This window comes from Argiope bruennichi, chromosome 4 (genome assembly GCF_947563725.1).
Source record: "Argiope bruennichi chromosome 4, qqArgBrue1.1, whole genome shotgun sequence".
Taxonomy (NCBI): domain Eukaryota; kingdom Metazoa; phylum Arthropoda; class Arachnida; order Araneae; family Araneidae; genus Argiope; species Argiope bruennichi.
In genome coordinates, this window is record NC_079154.1 from 68,430,038 (window position 1) to 68,447,448 (window position 17,411).

A 17,411-nucleotide genomic window follows, 5' to 3' on the forward strand; every position below is an offset into this window, starting at 1 on the left:
GAACACGATAACCACTTTTACGAGTATTGAGTTACTGAAGAAAATAAAAATAGAAAAGTATTGAGAAATGTAAAATATGTGGCTGATTCAGACAATGGATATTGCTATGCAGTCTGCTTTCAAAGAAAAATAGCAATATTTAAATTATTCTATATTACGTTATGAACAGAGGTAAAGAAACCTATTGTAAAGTACTAAAATGAACAATTCAGTTTATTTTGCATATAAATTTTAGAATTTATATATGGAAAAAGAAAAGAACATTTTTATGATAGTTTGTATAAAAAAGGGAATAAATGAATATGAATTTAATTTACAGTATGAAATAAAAAAAAACAGTTTGTTTATATTCCTCCTAAACATAAGTAGTCAAGTTTTAAAAGTGATCAATTTAGCTATATTTTTGATAGAATAAATATTTTAACATGAATAATTTTAAAAGGAATTGGAAATAGTTTTTTTTTATCTATATCATGACTGGATTAAAAAATAATTTTTTTATTATTATTTTACCTGGACATATGTTAAAACATTTCAAAAAAAAAAAAAAAGATGTGTGTTTTCAAAAAATGATATGCCACATTAATTTAAATTTTCATTTAAGATTAAATACGGATTTTATTGAATGTTTCAGTAATCTAGGTAGTGACATTTCCGATACAAAAAATAAAAACTTAGAGAAAATAGCGAAAATTTTAGAAACTCAAGAAATGTTTTCAAAACACGTTTCCACTAATGGATAATCGTTTATAATCTCTGATAATCCCATACTCGTCTTTTCTGATTTTTTTAGTAAAATGTAAGAATTAAAATAACAACTAAAGTGCAAGGAAAGGTACAGAAACGACCATTTTAAATTTTGGTCATAATAGGGTTTACCGATACTTAATAAAATTTAATATAAGGTCATTTTTATACAATGCAGCATATATGTTCAAAAAGTTCTATAACTTTTTTAATGTTTTTTTCATTCATCCTTTTAAATATTTTATCATTTCGCGTTGAACAAGTGAAGGTATCTTATGATCGCCTAATCAGAGTCAGTTCTATCTAATTTAAATATAGCGCGATACGTGCTATATTTGATGCGCGCACACACACACACACACACACACACACACACACACACACACACACACACACACACACACACACACACACACACACACACACACACACACACACACACACACACACACACACACACACACACACACACACACACACACACACACACACACACACACACACACACACACACACACACACACACACACACACACATATACGTACGTATTCTATCATTCATTCAGACATTCAAAATTCCCCATAGCAGGATAAAGATGCCGAATTTCGAGCAATGTTTAAATATCAAATTTTGTGTTGCTACGAAAAATCTTTCGCGGAAATTTTTTAAATAATTAAAGCAGCTTATATAAATTAGAATGAACTGAACGGGAGTTAACGAATAGCGTAAGAAATATAAAAAGGGCAAAGTATCATGGATAATAAAAGATCAGTACTTATAACAAATGAATGAACAAACTGTCATTGACAAAGGAATTGTGAAGAATGACCATCGAAAATCTGTTTCCAAGAGTTGCTGTGTTGAATAACAGCACGATTCAGCAAAACGCAAGCGACCAGATCTTTAGAAGGTCAAGTTGTGGATGTTCCATCACAATAGTGATGAGGATCACAAGTCTCTCTCATGGTAACAGATTTCCTATCAAGTTTCTTGTCCATAACTATATTATTCAACTAATCCCGTTTATAATATTATTTGTTATTCATTTTCCTTTCACGAAAAAGTCACTTAAGAAACAATTATTCTCAAATTACGAAAATTACAGGAAGCAGTGACAAAACCAGTACAGAGCGTTACTTTGTATGAACAATGGTAAAAATGCATATTTACGGTAGTAATTTCGAATCGAAATATCCAATAATCAATATTTATCAGTTTTAATCCTGCCGTAATACAATAACTTCCGAAATTTTTCGAATATAATAGTAAATATTAAAAAAAGCATTCTGCAATTCTTGTCAAAAAATCAATTTTTTGCAAACCTGACATTTTATTATGTAGAGTTAAATATGGCGTCTGACCGACATATAACTCTGAATAATTTCTCTGGAAGTACAAATAATACGGATAAATGATTTATTTATTTATTACTATATGAGATATTAAAGATCAGACATATATTATGATTTTACTTATATATGCTGTGATTAACTTGGATTCTAAATCGTTTGCAAAAATTACGAAAGCAAAATTCTTAAAAACATACTAATGATATTGTTAGAAAGAAGATGCATTTCTACAAGGCGTGAAAGCTTATTTTTAAAATTAAAAAGTAACTAAAACTGTTAAAAGATTCGTTAATAATGATAAATGAGTGAAAATAAATTTATGCAAAATATTTATTTATCATTACTATTCCAAAGTGAAAGAAATCTCTCAACCAATCAGAATCGTTATATCGGGGAATCTTTGCAAGATTCCGTACATTCTATTCTACTTTACGTAAATGGCATCTTTTAAATCTGCAGATTTGTATTCGTTCTTTACTAAATAACAAAGGCTAAAATGGCATAATGATGAGGAGGAAGGAGATATAAATGTCGGTTGCCATGGAGACAAAAAAAATGAGTACGCCGTTTTTTTTTTGAAGTCAAATAGATGAAAGAGCAAAAATAAATAAAAAAACACCGGGCATCATTTACCCGTTCCAAGTCAATAATAATGACTAGGAGAGGGGGGGGGGATATAATGGGATGTAGTAATAATAGGACAAAAACTAATCATGTCCTCGAATTACAGAGACGCTCTGAAATTTCATGTTCCTGCAACTGCTCAGACTCAGTGATTAGAAAATTTAAATATATTAAAATCTGTTTTTCCCACTATTAGGTGCTGGAATCCTTTCACATGTTTTGGGTTCGCTTAAAATTCAAAAAGTAAGTCACACATAATAAATTTACAATTTAGAAAACTTATGGAACAAGATACAGAATCAAAAAATGGGATTAAATGTAAGAATATCTATTCTAAAAATCATTTCAAATTTAATTTTACAGTCTTGCTCTGCAGTTCCAGAAATGCAGCTATTTACTAAACGATTGGACCAACTTTCTAAAATACGCTACTAATAATCGTTGAAGAAGTATTTCGGTAATTATAAGATCGCTTACAGGTATTTCAACATAGAACTCTTACTAAATGTTATGGAAAAGTGCTAAAATTAAACTTTTAACAAGCAAGCTATAATTCGGGTTAAACTACCATAGAAATTATTAGCTAATCTTCTGCTCTTTTCAATTCTAGCCCACAAAAGAGCATCATAACAATATTAAAAGATCAGCCCGGAATTCCTGAGAGACAAAGAATTGAGGATATTTCGATAATTCGATTTGCTTCCACTCATTAGATAAAAGAACTGATTGAAATTGATTAAGTTTCCAGGAAATGCTTTATGGCGGGCTAATTTTGAAAACCCATATTAATGTGTTTGGTAACATTCTTTTCAGAAAAATATTTAGAGTATTTTGTTAATTCATAAATGAGGGCCTCATACTGAATCAATACAATCAATAATTAAAATTACTTCAAATTTTAGAAATAAAATCATTTAGGAAAAACATATTTTCGCTGAAAGGCCACAGAGGATTTGCTAGTCAAGAAAACCAAACGTTTTTTCAATCAATGTTGAAACTTTCCACAACCTAAGTTAAATAAATAAATAATAATAATAATAATAATAAAAAAAGTGATTAAATATTTTAGAAAATATTTTAGAAATATTATAATCTTAATCGTGGTTCTATTCTTAAAAAAATGTTATGAGTGTTGTCCAAATGAATATCGTCAAATGATATGCTTGTGAAATTTTACATTTCTTTTACGGTATAATTACTTTTAATAGAATAATTCGGTACTAGTATATTAACGGCATACCAACAATTCAAGGTCACAGATCACATACTAAGTCTCTTTCGTAATTAATATTCGCCATAGGCACATGGTTAATATGCAAGTACCGAAAATCCTTAAATATTATATGCAAAAACTAAGGGTTTTCTCATTGAATGAATTCAGATTCCTAATGAATTGTTTCAGATATACTAAGAAGTTCAACGATTCAAAATTATTTACTTCAATAATAAATTATTACATCGATTAACGACTGAAATACTTATTGAATCAATGGTGTGAAAATGGGTTTTCCTACTAAGAAATTCATCATATATGCAAATCAAATAGTACAGAGCACAGTTTATGCTTTTATCTGAAAGTAGCAAACCAACATGCTGTTGCCCGTGATATGATGGATGTTAGTAAAATTGAAATCATAGTTACTTCCGTTCTCCCAATACTTCAATAATATTCAGTACAAGTATAAATCTTGCACTCATTCCAATTTTGTCCAACAAATTTGCAGATATCGAAAATTAGTAGTAAAAAGTAAAGAATAAATTACCTTCAAATTCAAAATTAAATGATGGAGAAAAAGCAATAATTTCTGATCGAGTAAAACTCATAAATAATATTATGCTTACTCCTTCCACACATCTAAAAAATACATCTTAAAAAATCTGCCAAAACGTAAGCCTCAAAATCCAGTAGTACCGATAATGATAATAATATCTGAATACTTTTTAAACCAGCATGAGTAATCTCCCCTAAACTTTCTTCCATACACTCTAATAAAGGCGTCATCTCTCACCAGCATAAAATAGTAGATATTGGATAAAGCCTTACATTGTATTGGCAAAAAGTAATTAAAAAATACATATCTTTGGCATGATTTTAGTAATTTTACTAAATTTATTTTGTAATACTTGACGACGTTTTTGGCGATAAATTTCCGGCAATTAGCAATAGGTATCTGAAAACTGAATTTGTGGTTTAGAAGCATTGCTTCCAACTGATTAACAACCACTGTAGTTACAAACCACATACTAAATTTAATATATTTAAATCACTGGGATTTTGTCTTAAAGCATTTACATACCTGTGAAAGCACATTCCAACAGAAAGGCAACCCTTTGAAAGATTTAGTTCTAAATTTGATAGGTATCAATAATTTAGATGTTAAATCTGTATATAAAGTTTTATTTTGTAGTTATTGTATTAACTTACATTCAGAAAACCGATAGGAAGACTTCCTTTGAATGGATTTCGTTCAAAATTTAATAGAAATCTAAAAATCTGGTATAAAGACCAAATATCAAATTTCATTAGTTTAGCTCAAAACGTTTTTGAGTTATCTTTGTTATAGACAGGCTAACAGACATAAAGCCAAAAATATTTTTTTCGAGCTTGGGATTCGTCAAAATCTGAAGTTTAAATTTTTTTTACGATTACAATGCTTTTTTGTTTGTTTGTTTGTTTGTTTCCTCGGTGCTTCCGTATACGAGAAGGGGGGGGGGGGGTTAACATCTCATTCTGTATAGAAAAAAGAATACGTGCTTTTGTTTTTCAGCAGATTTTAAAAACAATATTAGAAAGCTTACTAATAATATCGCAAACAAAGAAAGAATATACATGGTATTAACTTTTAGGAATATAAATATTAGTAACATTTTCCACAATGTTACGAATGCTTTGCAAAAATACTAAAAGTTATATTTATTTTTTAGAATCTGAATTATTTATGGTAAGCCTGTGAAATGATGAATGTCAGCGAAATCAAAACCGCAATAGCAAAATAAAACTACGAAACGTATGCAAAAATACAATATCTATTTTCATATTTTTTTCCCCGTTCAAAGCAATGATATCATGAATGGATAAGAATCGAAAGAACCATTGATAAGGAAGATAGTTTAAGATCTTATAGTCACAAGGATTTTCAGTTTATGGCTTAACATCTTATGGTGAGTCCATCGTGCTGTGAGGATCCGGGCTCGAAACATTTGCTTGTTGCTCTCACTTGTGCATACTGAATCTGGCACATGGCTCAAAACTGAATACTTATCCAACAAATTAAATTGATCTCTACAGTAAAGTAGCGATAGGTTTTTACGAAATTTATCAAATTTATTTCCTTTCTAAATTAACCTTCCATTGGGCGCAACTAATCTGTGAGATGAAGTCACATTAATTGAGTACTCATATATACTCAAATACTCATACTAAATATACTCAAATGTAAGTGAAAAGTTCTGTTTAATATGTTTTTTTTAACATACATTCAAAAATTAATTGAGTACATTAATCTCTTAGATGAATTGCGCCCGATCGTGTTAGGATTTGCATTGCGCCCGACGGAAGGTTAACACAGAATGAATCAGCGAATCATTCGCGAAGAAATTCTTAGAACACATTAGGAAAACAATTAATTGAAAGATTAATAAATAACAGCATGCATTTACAAAACTGTTTTTGCGCGCATTAAGGACTTTCAAAGGAGGCATATACTTTGAAATTTAAATGGATTTTTTTATAGGATTTCAGTTTATACCTATTTACTATTAAAACTGCGAACAGCATTTAATTAAACAGCAAGCTTTACACATGACAAACAAATACAGCAGTTCTTCTAAAAGCACACAGCCCTATGTGTCATTTCATTATCAACCGTGGTAGATATGCAAAATCCAACACGGATATCATTTAAAAAGAATAAAAATTAAATAAAACAAGGAGATGCATTTAAAGACAGCTATACGGCTTCTTCGATGAATGCATTTTACTCAAGACGTTAAGAACAACGCCTTTTTATCTTCGAAAGGCGAAGCGAGACGGATTTTCGAATCGATATCTTCAACAAGATTTATCTATCTTTGGATAAAGAACTACTTGTACCGACCGCACACGCTGTATGGAGTTAATTTATAGAAGGACTAGTCTGATTATTGAAAATTCGATAAATGAATGAAGGAAGCGTTATGGAACACAGCGATCTTTATAGACTTCGTATATAACCTGACTTCGACATGCTAAAGAGGTTTGCTTTATACGTAATACTTGGGAGACCAAATTTCACTCAGAGGATTTTTTTTTTTTTGTAAAATTATAAATAAAGTTAATAAAGGCTGGTTTAAAGTTATAAGCAAAACCTAATTGAATTGCAAACAAGAAACCGAACATGCGTGTATGGGAATTCAAAGTCCTAACCACTACTTCATCTCTGGCACGCTTATGCCGGTCATGTTTAGCCACATGTCAATAATAAGTTATAAAAAATGTTTTTAAATGCAAAAAAATGAGTTTTTTTTCTCTTTCTTTTAGGAAAGGCACCTATTTAGAAAGGCACCTATTAAACTTAAAAAGCAAAACCTTATCTAAATATAACATTTGATCCAAATCGTTAGAGCCGTTTCCGAGATACACGAAATAAATTAAAATATATACTAGAATTGCTCATTTAAAGTTATAAGATCGGAAACATACTATAAGAAAATATGCCAATCATACAGGGATAATGTTAAGGTAACATATAAAACAGCAGGTTGTCGAACAAAAATTTAAATGTTTACGAAACTAACATTTATATTTAAAAGATAAATAAAATACATTTAAAATATATTTATATTTAATGGATAATATTAATATTAATGAGATAATTTGAGAAATGTACATGTAGTTTTATCGATATGTAATTTACATGTCTTTAGATTATATAGATGACATAAATGATTTAATCATGTAATAAATTTATATTGAAGTATGAAAGAATTCACCAGAATAAACGACATCCTTCCTACATCGAAAAACCATTTGATTAAATATTAAAGTCAGAAATCAAGTCCCCAATTCTGAAGCAGAAAGATAAAGGTTGATTCCGCTGAAATCCATGGAGCCATTTATAATGACAAAGCAGATGACGAAGGATGTGCTATTTTTTAGAGCTTTTTGAATGACAAAGTAGAATAACTTAGCAACTATGATGTATCTAAAGTTACTCTCTAAATAGCAAAATACCTCAAACTGATAATATCTGAATTTCAGCATATTCTATATATGATTTGCAAATATGAAAGTGGGCCTTTATTAGGGATGTATTTTTATAACCCAGCAATTAATATTAAAAAAATATCATGGTTTCAAATGATATAAAAAGTTATTTTTATACCAAAAGAATTAAAATAAAAAAAGAATTTATTGCGTTAGAATTACTAATTACAATTACTCTAGCTCCATTCAAAGTAATATTTTATTTTACTTACTTTGAAATTTTATTAACAAAGTTGTGTTCTTGTTTTAAATTTTTATGATTAATAGGATAAAACTTGAAAATGTATATACACTAATTCATGAAATAATTATTTATTTAATGGATTTTTTTTATGTATTTGTTCCAACCAATATTTTATGTAACATTAATTTGGTTTATTTAGGGTTAGCGCACAAACACAAGGGAAAAAAATAAAAAAATGTATGTATTTATTTAATAAATAGGATACAATTGAAGAAAGAAATTACCATGCTTGTTCTACATATCTTTATCTTAGCCATCCTCTTCGTCTGTATATAATTAAACGACCGTTCCACAACTTTTTCTTCACGGATTGAGTGAATAAACGTGAGAACGATGCTACGACCTTGCAGATGGGGTTTTGAATACCGATTGTAGTTGCGCCTTTTGTTGCTTTGGTTTTTTATTTCTTGATGCTCGTATCTACAAGTATTTTTAAACTGAATTTCTTAGAAATTCAGTTTAATAATTAATCGCAAATATCGTACAACGTATATTCGAATATATTTTTCTGTAAGGCAATTTTTAGATTGAATCGACAATGTTTTAAAATGCTAATTAAAAGCTCACTTTATTAAATTATATTTCTATAGAATGGGATCACATCAAATTTCCAATTGCATTTGCTTATTTAATTCTAGAATCGATTCTGCATGTCGTAAGATTAAAGAGAATGTGACAGAACAACGTGCAATTAGAAACTAAATAACAAGTAAAGTTAAGTGTGCCACGTGATAGTTATGTCACGTGCATTAATTTCATTATTAGACAATGCCTTTTCTAATTTTTATTCTTCTAATTAAAACCAAGTTTTCATATTTTTTTTTAAAGAGCTTACTTTTTTTAAATGATAAAATAGCAAAATTTTCATGAACAGTGCGATAATCTGTAGCAGAGATTAAATAAGAAAACAGAAAAGAAGTATCCATTCTTTATATATATATATATATATATATATATATATATATATATATATATATATATATCTTCTGAAGATCACCATTTAATTTTCGATTTTGCTATTGAGATAATTCCAAATACAAGCATATAATTAGCAAAAATTTAGATACGATTTAGATTTTATGAACACATTCTTTTAATACGATTGGCCGCTAATGAAAGAACACCTGAAGAAGTAGGCTAACATTAGATCACAAGATAGGAAGGGATGGTTAAGGTAAGCTGGTACATATTCATAAAATACAAAAGGAAGCATTTTATAAAATCGTCATATCGTAGAAAAACAATCGGTAAATAAGAAAAGTATATAAATTAATTATATGGCACTATTTAAAACAAAACACAAAATGAAATTTTAAAATTTTTTTCTTCACACATTTTGTAAAGATAAAAAGCTAAATTTGAAAATGTGTAATAAATTACTTAATTTGTTTTTCTAGAAATAAAATATCAAAAATTCAAAGTCCGATATATAAAAAAATATTTTTTTTTTTCTAGAATACATTCCATATATTAAATTTATCCTCTAAAATTTACCATACAAGGGATAGAACCTATAATTCAGAGAAGACAGCTGACCTCCTCCCCCTGATCTGATGAAATATGCACCCAAAATCCCGTCCTATCCCCCTCCCTCCCATTCGTTTGTCGTTGTGCTTATTAGACTCATCAAAAATAACTAAGCGATTAAATTTCAAACAGGTAATTTGAGAGCACCTGGAGACAAGGATGAAACAAAAGTACCCTTCTCAAATTCAAGCAGAAGTTTTTATACTAAATTTTAAAGTAATTCTTCTGAAGGTTTAAGTTTACAGTCTTGGCTTTCAATTGAAACCGGAAACGAATAATTGATTTTCATGATGTTTTTTGTGAAGGTCCTAATGGAATATCACATTTGTTTATATGAAACTTGTTTTTGAAAAATAAAAATATATTTTACTGAACTGAAAAAAGATCACCTATAATTTATTCACGAATCAGAATATACGCAACCACAATGTAAAATAATGTTCTTTTTTTTATATATGCTAAAGGATGACATTATTTCTTTATAGTATATTTTATCTCCTCAAAGAAACAAGAGTTATCTGAAGTATGCAAATAAAAAAATTAAAATTATTTATGAAAAGCATGTTTAAGTAATATTTTAAATGGAAATGCACTACATTTATTAATATTTTCATTACGAAATATTCATCAGCAAATGATATTATGAATGGAATGTTTTAAAGTTGAACCAAAACAGGACCATTTCTTAATATCTTAACCCCCTCCCTAATTTATTACTAATTTCAATTAATATCAAATAACAAAGAAAAATAGCAAATAACAAATATGATCAAAGTTATAAATTTCAAATTCCATTCATTTCCTTTATTATTTTTTTTTAAGTCTGAAAGATGAAAGTATTCAACATAAAAGATATGCAAAATTATTTCACTCCTGAATTTAAAAATAAACAAGTCTCAACTCTTTTTTTTTATTTCATCATCAGCTAATTCAAAAACATTTTCACACAAGTTTTACAGGAAAAATTAAAATTAAACACAAGAAATTATCAGTTTCACACAACTGCAAATCAGAAGTTTGAAAGAAACAAAAATAGGTGGGATTCCAGTTAAGTATTATTCTTTAAGAGGTAAATTCAAATTCTAGTTAATATTTGAAACAAAAATATATAAATTTTTAGACTTGCAATTATTTATTTACTTTTGTTTAGACTAGTTGCTTTTTAATAATAATTGATTTCTAAATAAAAATACCATTAATATTATATCAAAAACATTCATAACAATAAAAAGAAAAGTTTATTTCACATTTTTTTTTTTTGGCAAATTATTTAAAACCCTGTAAGACAAGAAGAAACATATAATTAATTAGCATTCTTTGGTCATTAATATATTGTTTATAACTGTTTTGCTATTTATTATATCCATAATAGATAGTGAAGGAATGTTATGAATTCAAATTATGAGATTCTCTTAGTGGAATATCTATTAAATTTAATATTCAGATACAAAGCTATCAAATATCGAGACTAAGTAGAATATATAAAATCCTCATTAAATTTTATTAATTGCTAAGATAAATGGACCCTAATTAATTTACCAAAAATTTGAAATGTTAAACATTTTAGTACAGAACACTGTTATTAACTTAAAATTAAAATACATACCAAATTTTTTACTTAAAAAAAATGATGAAATTAAAGTGTATATGAATATATATATATATTGAAAAACGAAATGTGACTAAGGGACGATTAACTTTTTAAAATAGTGTATGTGCAGAGGGCAAGTTAGATACGTTCATTAAAAAAGTAAAAAAATAAACTTTAATGATAAAGGTAAAAATGAGCATCTAAAAAGTAATGCCTTAGTATAAGCTTTATATATTACAATAAATAAAAATAACAAATAAAATGAAAACATAAAAGTAAATAAATAAAATTTAATAGTAAAGGAAATGTGAATATCTAAAAGTATTTTCATAAGTTAAAATATTATTAAAAAGTTTTTAGTAGTTTTAATTCATTAGTTAAAAGGAATTCATATAAATAATTTCAAAAACTTATATAGTTTTTGCAGTGTAGCAGAAATTCAAATAATTGCTCGGGTGCTAGGCTATTTTCTTTCTAAATCAAAAACAGCTTTGATATTATTGAAGCTCACTGCTTCAACTTATATAAGTAAGATTAATCTCTCAAGTGATTGAAAATAATTCATATCATATAATACTTAAATGTCTAACATATAAAAAAATATTTCAATAAATAATCAAATTATTTTTAGAATATTTCTTAAAAAGATATTAATTCATAAGCAGTTATTTAATTTTTTTCAGAATCCAGCAATATAATAACCATTTTCAACTCTATGAAAGTATTCAACTTTTTCACAAATCAATAAAATGCAACAGTGAATTAACAGAATTGTTAATTTTAAAAATAGAACCAAGAGTCGGGTCAAAAAAATTAAGGTGTAAACAACTAAGAAGTAAAAAAGCAACTTTTTTAAAGCTATTATGTAACAAACCAGATCAAACTGATGATTTAGCAAACAGTTACAAAAATATACAAATCATTTCAGTTACATAATTACACATAAATTTGATGATTCTATCTATTACATGTACTGCAATCAGTGTAATTAAATGAATTTTCAGAAATTTTAAACATTCTTAGATGCATGTCTCTTGTATGTATAAAAATGCAAAAACCCATCAATTCACAAAAATATTTATATCATTTAAGTAATGTAAAGTTATGTACCATTATTTACAAAGTAATTACAAGAATGTTTGAATTAATAAAAACAGAAACCAAAATCAAATCAAAATATTAAGATTTTATGCAGTATTAATTAGGATTTTATGTGTCTGGTATTGAATTTCATACTATGCATGTTTATAAAAATCAATATGCTTGGTTATTAAGTTATAGTCAGAGTTCCATTCATAGACACAGCTACACCAAACTGTCATACTTCATTGTAAACAGTCGATAAAAAATAATATTAATAATATATATAATAAAAAAATTCTAAATTTAGTCATATTAATATTTAGATCTTTTCTAATTTGCTTACTTATATAAGTAGTTACAGAACTTGCTTATAGCTAGTCACAGAACAGAAAAAAGAAGGGGGAAAAAAAACTTTAATTAAAAAAATACATATAAATCTAAAAAAAATATTATACTAACAATTAATAAAAATTATATGCTCAATCAAAATAAAAGTACAGACACACTACAGTGAAAATTTATAAAAATTCTTCAAAATATCAAACAAGCAACCACATGTTGTACCTTTACAAATAAATATTTAACAGATGAAGCCCATATAATATGAACACCCCATGTTGTAGGTTAAAAATAATTTAATAAAATTAGGCGTTGAAAATTTTCTCTGAAAATTTTTTAAGGTCACATCAAATACTAAATATATAAATTTCTTGCAATGTATGTGAGTTCTCAGTAGTACCTTGTGAATCTAAAATTAAAAATGGAGTGAGCCAAGAGAATGATACTGCACATTTAAGTTGACAACCTGCCAAATTTAAATTTCTTTGAATATTCACGTTTGCTAAGTATTTTATTTATATATCAATAAAATTATACTCACAGATTTGAAGAATAACACATGGAACACATCAAAATATTTACAATACAATTAATTATTCCTTTGTATGTTTAATAAAATGGGGGGGGAGGACATATGCATGTATTTTTATACGTTGCAAAAATACCTCAGCACATTATTTATAATAAGCAGTATATCTTAGCATTTAAATTCTACTTTCAAATTTTCATTTTAGAAATTCGTTTCAAACCATATATTATTAAATTAACACCTTTTGACATAATGCAATTAGAAGCAACAGACATCTGTATACTCTCTACTAAACTTCAGACCTGTTATAAAATTAAAACTCCATAAACAACTGTACATACCTGTTAAATAGAAACGAAAAATAATCACTACTGTTTGTCATAGCGATGACACCGGGGTCACGATGTAACCATGGTGAAAATTTTTAATCCAGCATCAAAAAAGAATATTCCACTAGATTTCAAAACGATTTACATCCAGAATTAACAGGCATGGAACTCATAATATATCGAATTATTCATTAACTTGATTGCCAATAGACAAATCACAATTAAAAGTAATAAACTACAAATATACCGGATCTACGATTTTTGCAGTGCTCTGCTCTGCTCCGAACAGAACTAAAACGCGCAGGGAAGCAGCTGAGAGGAAAACGCGCCAAATGTCAGGGTTGCCACAATTTTCTCATCTGGGATTTTTATGAGCGGATGAAAAACAGCTGCTAGTTAGTCGCCAAATATGTACCAGAACTAAAAATAAAGCGCCTTTGATTTTAGACAACATGCGATGAAGCTGGTTTTATAATCGACGGATAACATTCGCACACGATTTCAAACTCAAGGCATTCCATTAACATCACAAACGATAATTTTTTTTCGAAAATACAAAAAATAATAAATTTTATCATATGAATATTAATTTTGTTTAAAGTCAGCACTGAAATTATATTACTATAAAAATAACGGATTTAAATAAACTTAACACAGTTACTTGTGAAATTGATAAGATAAGCACCAGAAATCTTGGCTTTAAATATTTATCAATGCGATATAGCAATAAACACCTCATTTCAAAGCGTGGGAAAATTCGAACAATATTGACAAAGGGGACGACTGTGAAAAGGGGGAGGAGAGAAGTACTGCTAAAATGTAAACATTTTAATCAAACTGAAATTCTTGAAAAACAGAAAAATAACAACATTTGCATAAACGTATTGTGAGTGCGAAAATACTTTCTGTAAAAGCGTTTACAGTTCGAATCATAAACTTTCTTAAATGTTAAATTAATCACAATTTGTTAATATTAGAGTCTCAGTTTTAGGACAGGAATTGTGAAGGTTCGAGACCGATTCCACTGAATATACAACTTACTTCCATTCGTTCCTATTATAATGGGTTAATAGGGCCATTTCAAGGAAATGAAACACTCTGGCATAAAGTGATTTGTCATCCCATCAGGTCTATATCTAGGAATGTGAGCGGTTAAGGGCTGTAGGAAAATTCCAACCGAATAAAATAATTGAGGAGAGAGAGGGAGAAAAAAGGTCACCACGATTTAAAATTTTACACATTGCCGCTTTTTCAAAATAAAATTTTGCGATTGTGTTTGAAAATTGATTGTGATAGCATGCATGATTAATTTAAATAGCTGCATTATAAGGAAAGCATTTTTTTTCATTTTATCCAACAAATTTATTGAATAAAAATATGATAAAATATTAGAATTAATGTTATAAATTATATACAAACACTTTGTACTTTATTTAACATCTTAGTTATTAATTTTTAATTGATAAAATTAATAGAGTCTTAATTAATAAGAAATATATTAAGAAAAAAAGTAATTTTTTTATATTTAGATACTATTATGTATAAATTATTAAAACAACATACGCATATAGGCATTCTGCCACTTATTTAATAATTTTGCAATTATCTATGTGAATGATATAAGTATGAATATTTTTCATTTGATCTATATATTGAAAATTTTTATATTTTAATCATAAAATAATTAATAACTAGTTTCTTTGCTTTCATGACGAGTTAAAGTGCTCTCTAATGGCAACTAATTGTTTGGTTCAAAATTAAATAAAATTATAATAGAAAATTTTTGAACGCCCTTGAATTAAATGTGACTAAGACGATCACGAGGTTAAGCGTTTTCCTGCTGACGTTGTGTGGAAGCTTTGAGGGGAGGTGATAGCTCATGTGTATCCTCATAATCTTTACTGCGGTTCATAATTAAAATCTATTCCAAATTTTAAATCTATTCTTTATATCTATTCTAAATTATAAATCTATTCTTTATATCTATTCTAAATTATAAATCTATTCTTTATATCTATTCCAAATTATAAATCTATTCTTTATATCTATTCTAAATTATAATTCTATTCTTTATATCTATTCCAAATTATAAATCTATTCTTTATATCTATTCTAAATTATAAATCTATTCTTTATATCTATTCCAAATCATAAATCTATTCTTTATATTTATTCGAAATTACCTCTTGTGTTACTTCAGAAGCGGGACATCAATCAAACTTAACTAAACTAAAATCCATTTAATCAACAATTTTAAAAGTCATTAAGCAGATTTTTAGATGAATTGTTCATTTTATTCTCTAGGTTAAAAGCCTTATGATTGGTATAATGACTGTTAATAAAATAAAAGTATCCAGCATTTATTTTAATAAATGTAAACTTTTATTACGTCAAAAATTGCTGCAAAATGAATTTTTTTTATGACTTAGTGATAAAAGATAAAAACATTAGTTTCAGTCACATTTATTTTCTTATTTTTTTAAATATAAAACGATAAATTATTTTTCAATAATATTTTAGTAAAACTACGCAATATATCTTTAACCTCTCTGACAGAGAAATTATTTATCACTGAAAAATTAAGGTATGAAATTTAATCAAATTAAGATTTCTTTTCTTTTCTTTAACTTCCTACCCCATAAAATAAAATGCAAAGAACTAAAATTGAAAATTATATATTTTATCTATAACTGTTGTTAGTTGACATGAACAATTTTACTGGATGTTAACTGCCATTCATTTATTATCTAAACAAATAAATAAAATAAGAGAGGATTAAAAAAAAGGAAAAAAGGAAAATGCTTTTTACAGGAACTAAATTCTTAAACAGAAGATTTAAAAAAAAAGTAGTTAAAAATCGAGTCAGAAGTTGAATTGATTTTAAAAAAGTAATTATTTAGAAAAAATGAAAGATTAAGAAGATGAAATTTCAAAATTTACGTGTGAAAAATAAAATAAAAAAAATACAAGCACTTGCTTAAATTTTCCATATAATATTTAAGCAGGTGCTTGTATTAGTTTGATTTTAAAAACAAAACTAAATTCTTTTATCTTGTACCAAAAATATATCAGCTCACAATTGTCCGAGATCGTTCCCTTATTAAATCTGTCACCAAAATAAGCTAAATATTATTTACTGCAGTTAAACATGTAAAGCGGGACTTTATTTAGATGCAAAGAAATACATTAGAATTTCAAAGTTTTTCTCACAAAAACATTCATGTCCATTTTTGCTAAAACCATTTCGAAAAAATTACTAATTTTAAAACTTACAAAACATCATAGCTTTTATTATCAACAAATTCGCAATATTTGCAATGTGCTTATTCCAAAATTAAATTTCATATTTTCTTTGCTGACGTAAAGAATCAGCAATTCTTTTGTTTTAAGAATTTATTCTTTTTTTAAAACTCGATTTTATCCTGAAACAGAAGGAAATGTTTGTATTGAATTTCAGTTTAGTTGCGACATGAAAAATGATAACTAATTTTGCGTAACAGTTTGCTATTATTTATTTTTTAAAGTTCAGAAAATGAATGCAAAAAATAAAAACTTATTAAGTTTTGGTTAAAATGTTATTGGGTGTCAAAATATAGAAATAGCGTGAAGAATTTTATGTAATGAATAAATAAAGACATTTTTAATTCCAGTTATTGCTTTTTTTTGGGGGGGGGGAGGGTCGCGTTAATATGAAAATTTTAGTAATTTAACTAACTTTTTTTTTTTTTTTGCGTATTTTTCAGGTTCTAATCCCATATTTTCGAGATCATTATCTTTGCAAAATGTATACACAACTGGTTTTC

At 27.2% G+C, this 17,411-nt stretch overlaps 1 protein-coding gene across 4 annotated transcripts in view; it reads right to left on the bottom strand.

The window, feature by feature from the left end:
• LOC129965850 (guanine nucleotide exchange factor DBS-like) overlaps nt 1–17,411 on the bottom strand; it is a 103,271-nt gene that overhangs the window by 59,915 nt on the left and 25,945 nt on the right. For 2 of the 4 annotated variants that reach the window (XM_056080084.1, XM_056080086.1), the window contains exon 1: nt 13,621–13,884. The exons of the other annotated variants lie outside the window; for them this stretch is intronic. The gene's annotated coding sequence lies outside the window, so the exon portion shown is untranslated. Of the gene's footprint in view, nt 1–13,620; nt 13,885–17,411 lie in introns of those variants that run through there. 4 annotated transcript variants of the gene reach the window in all.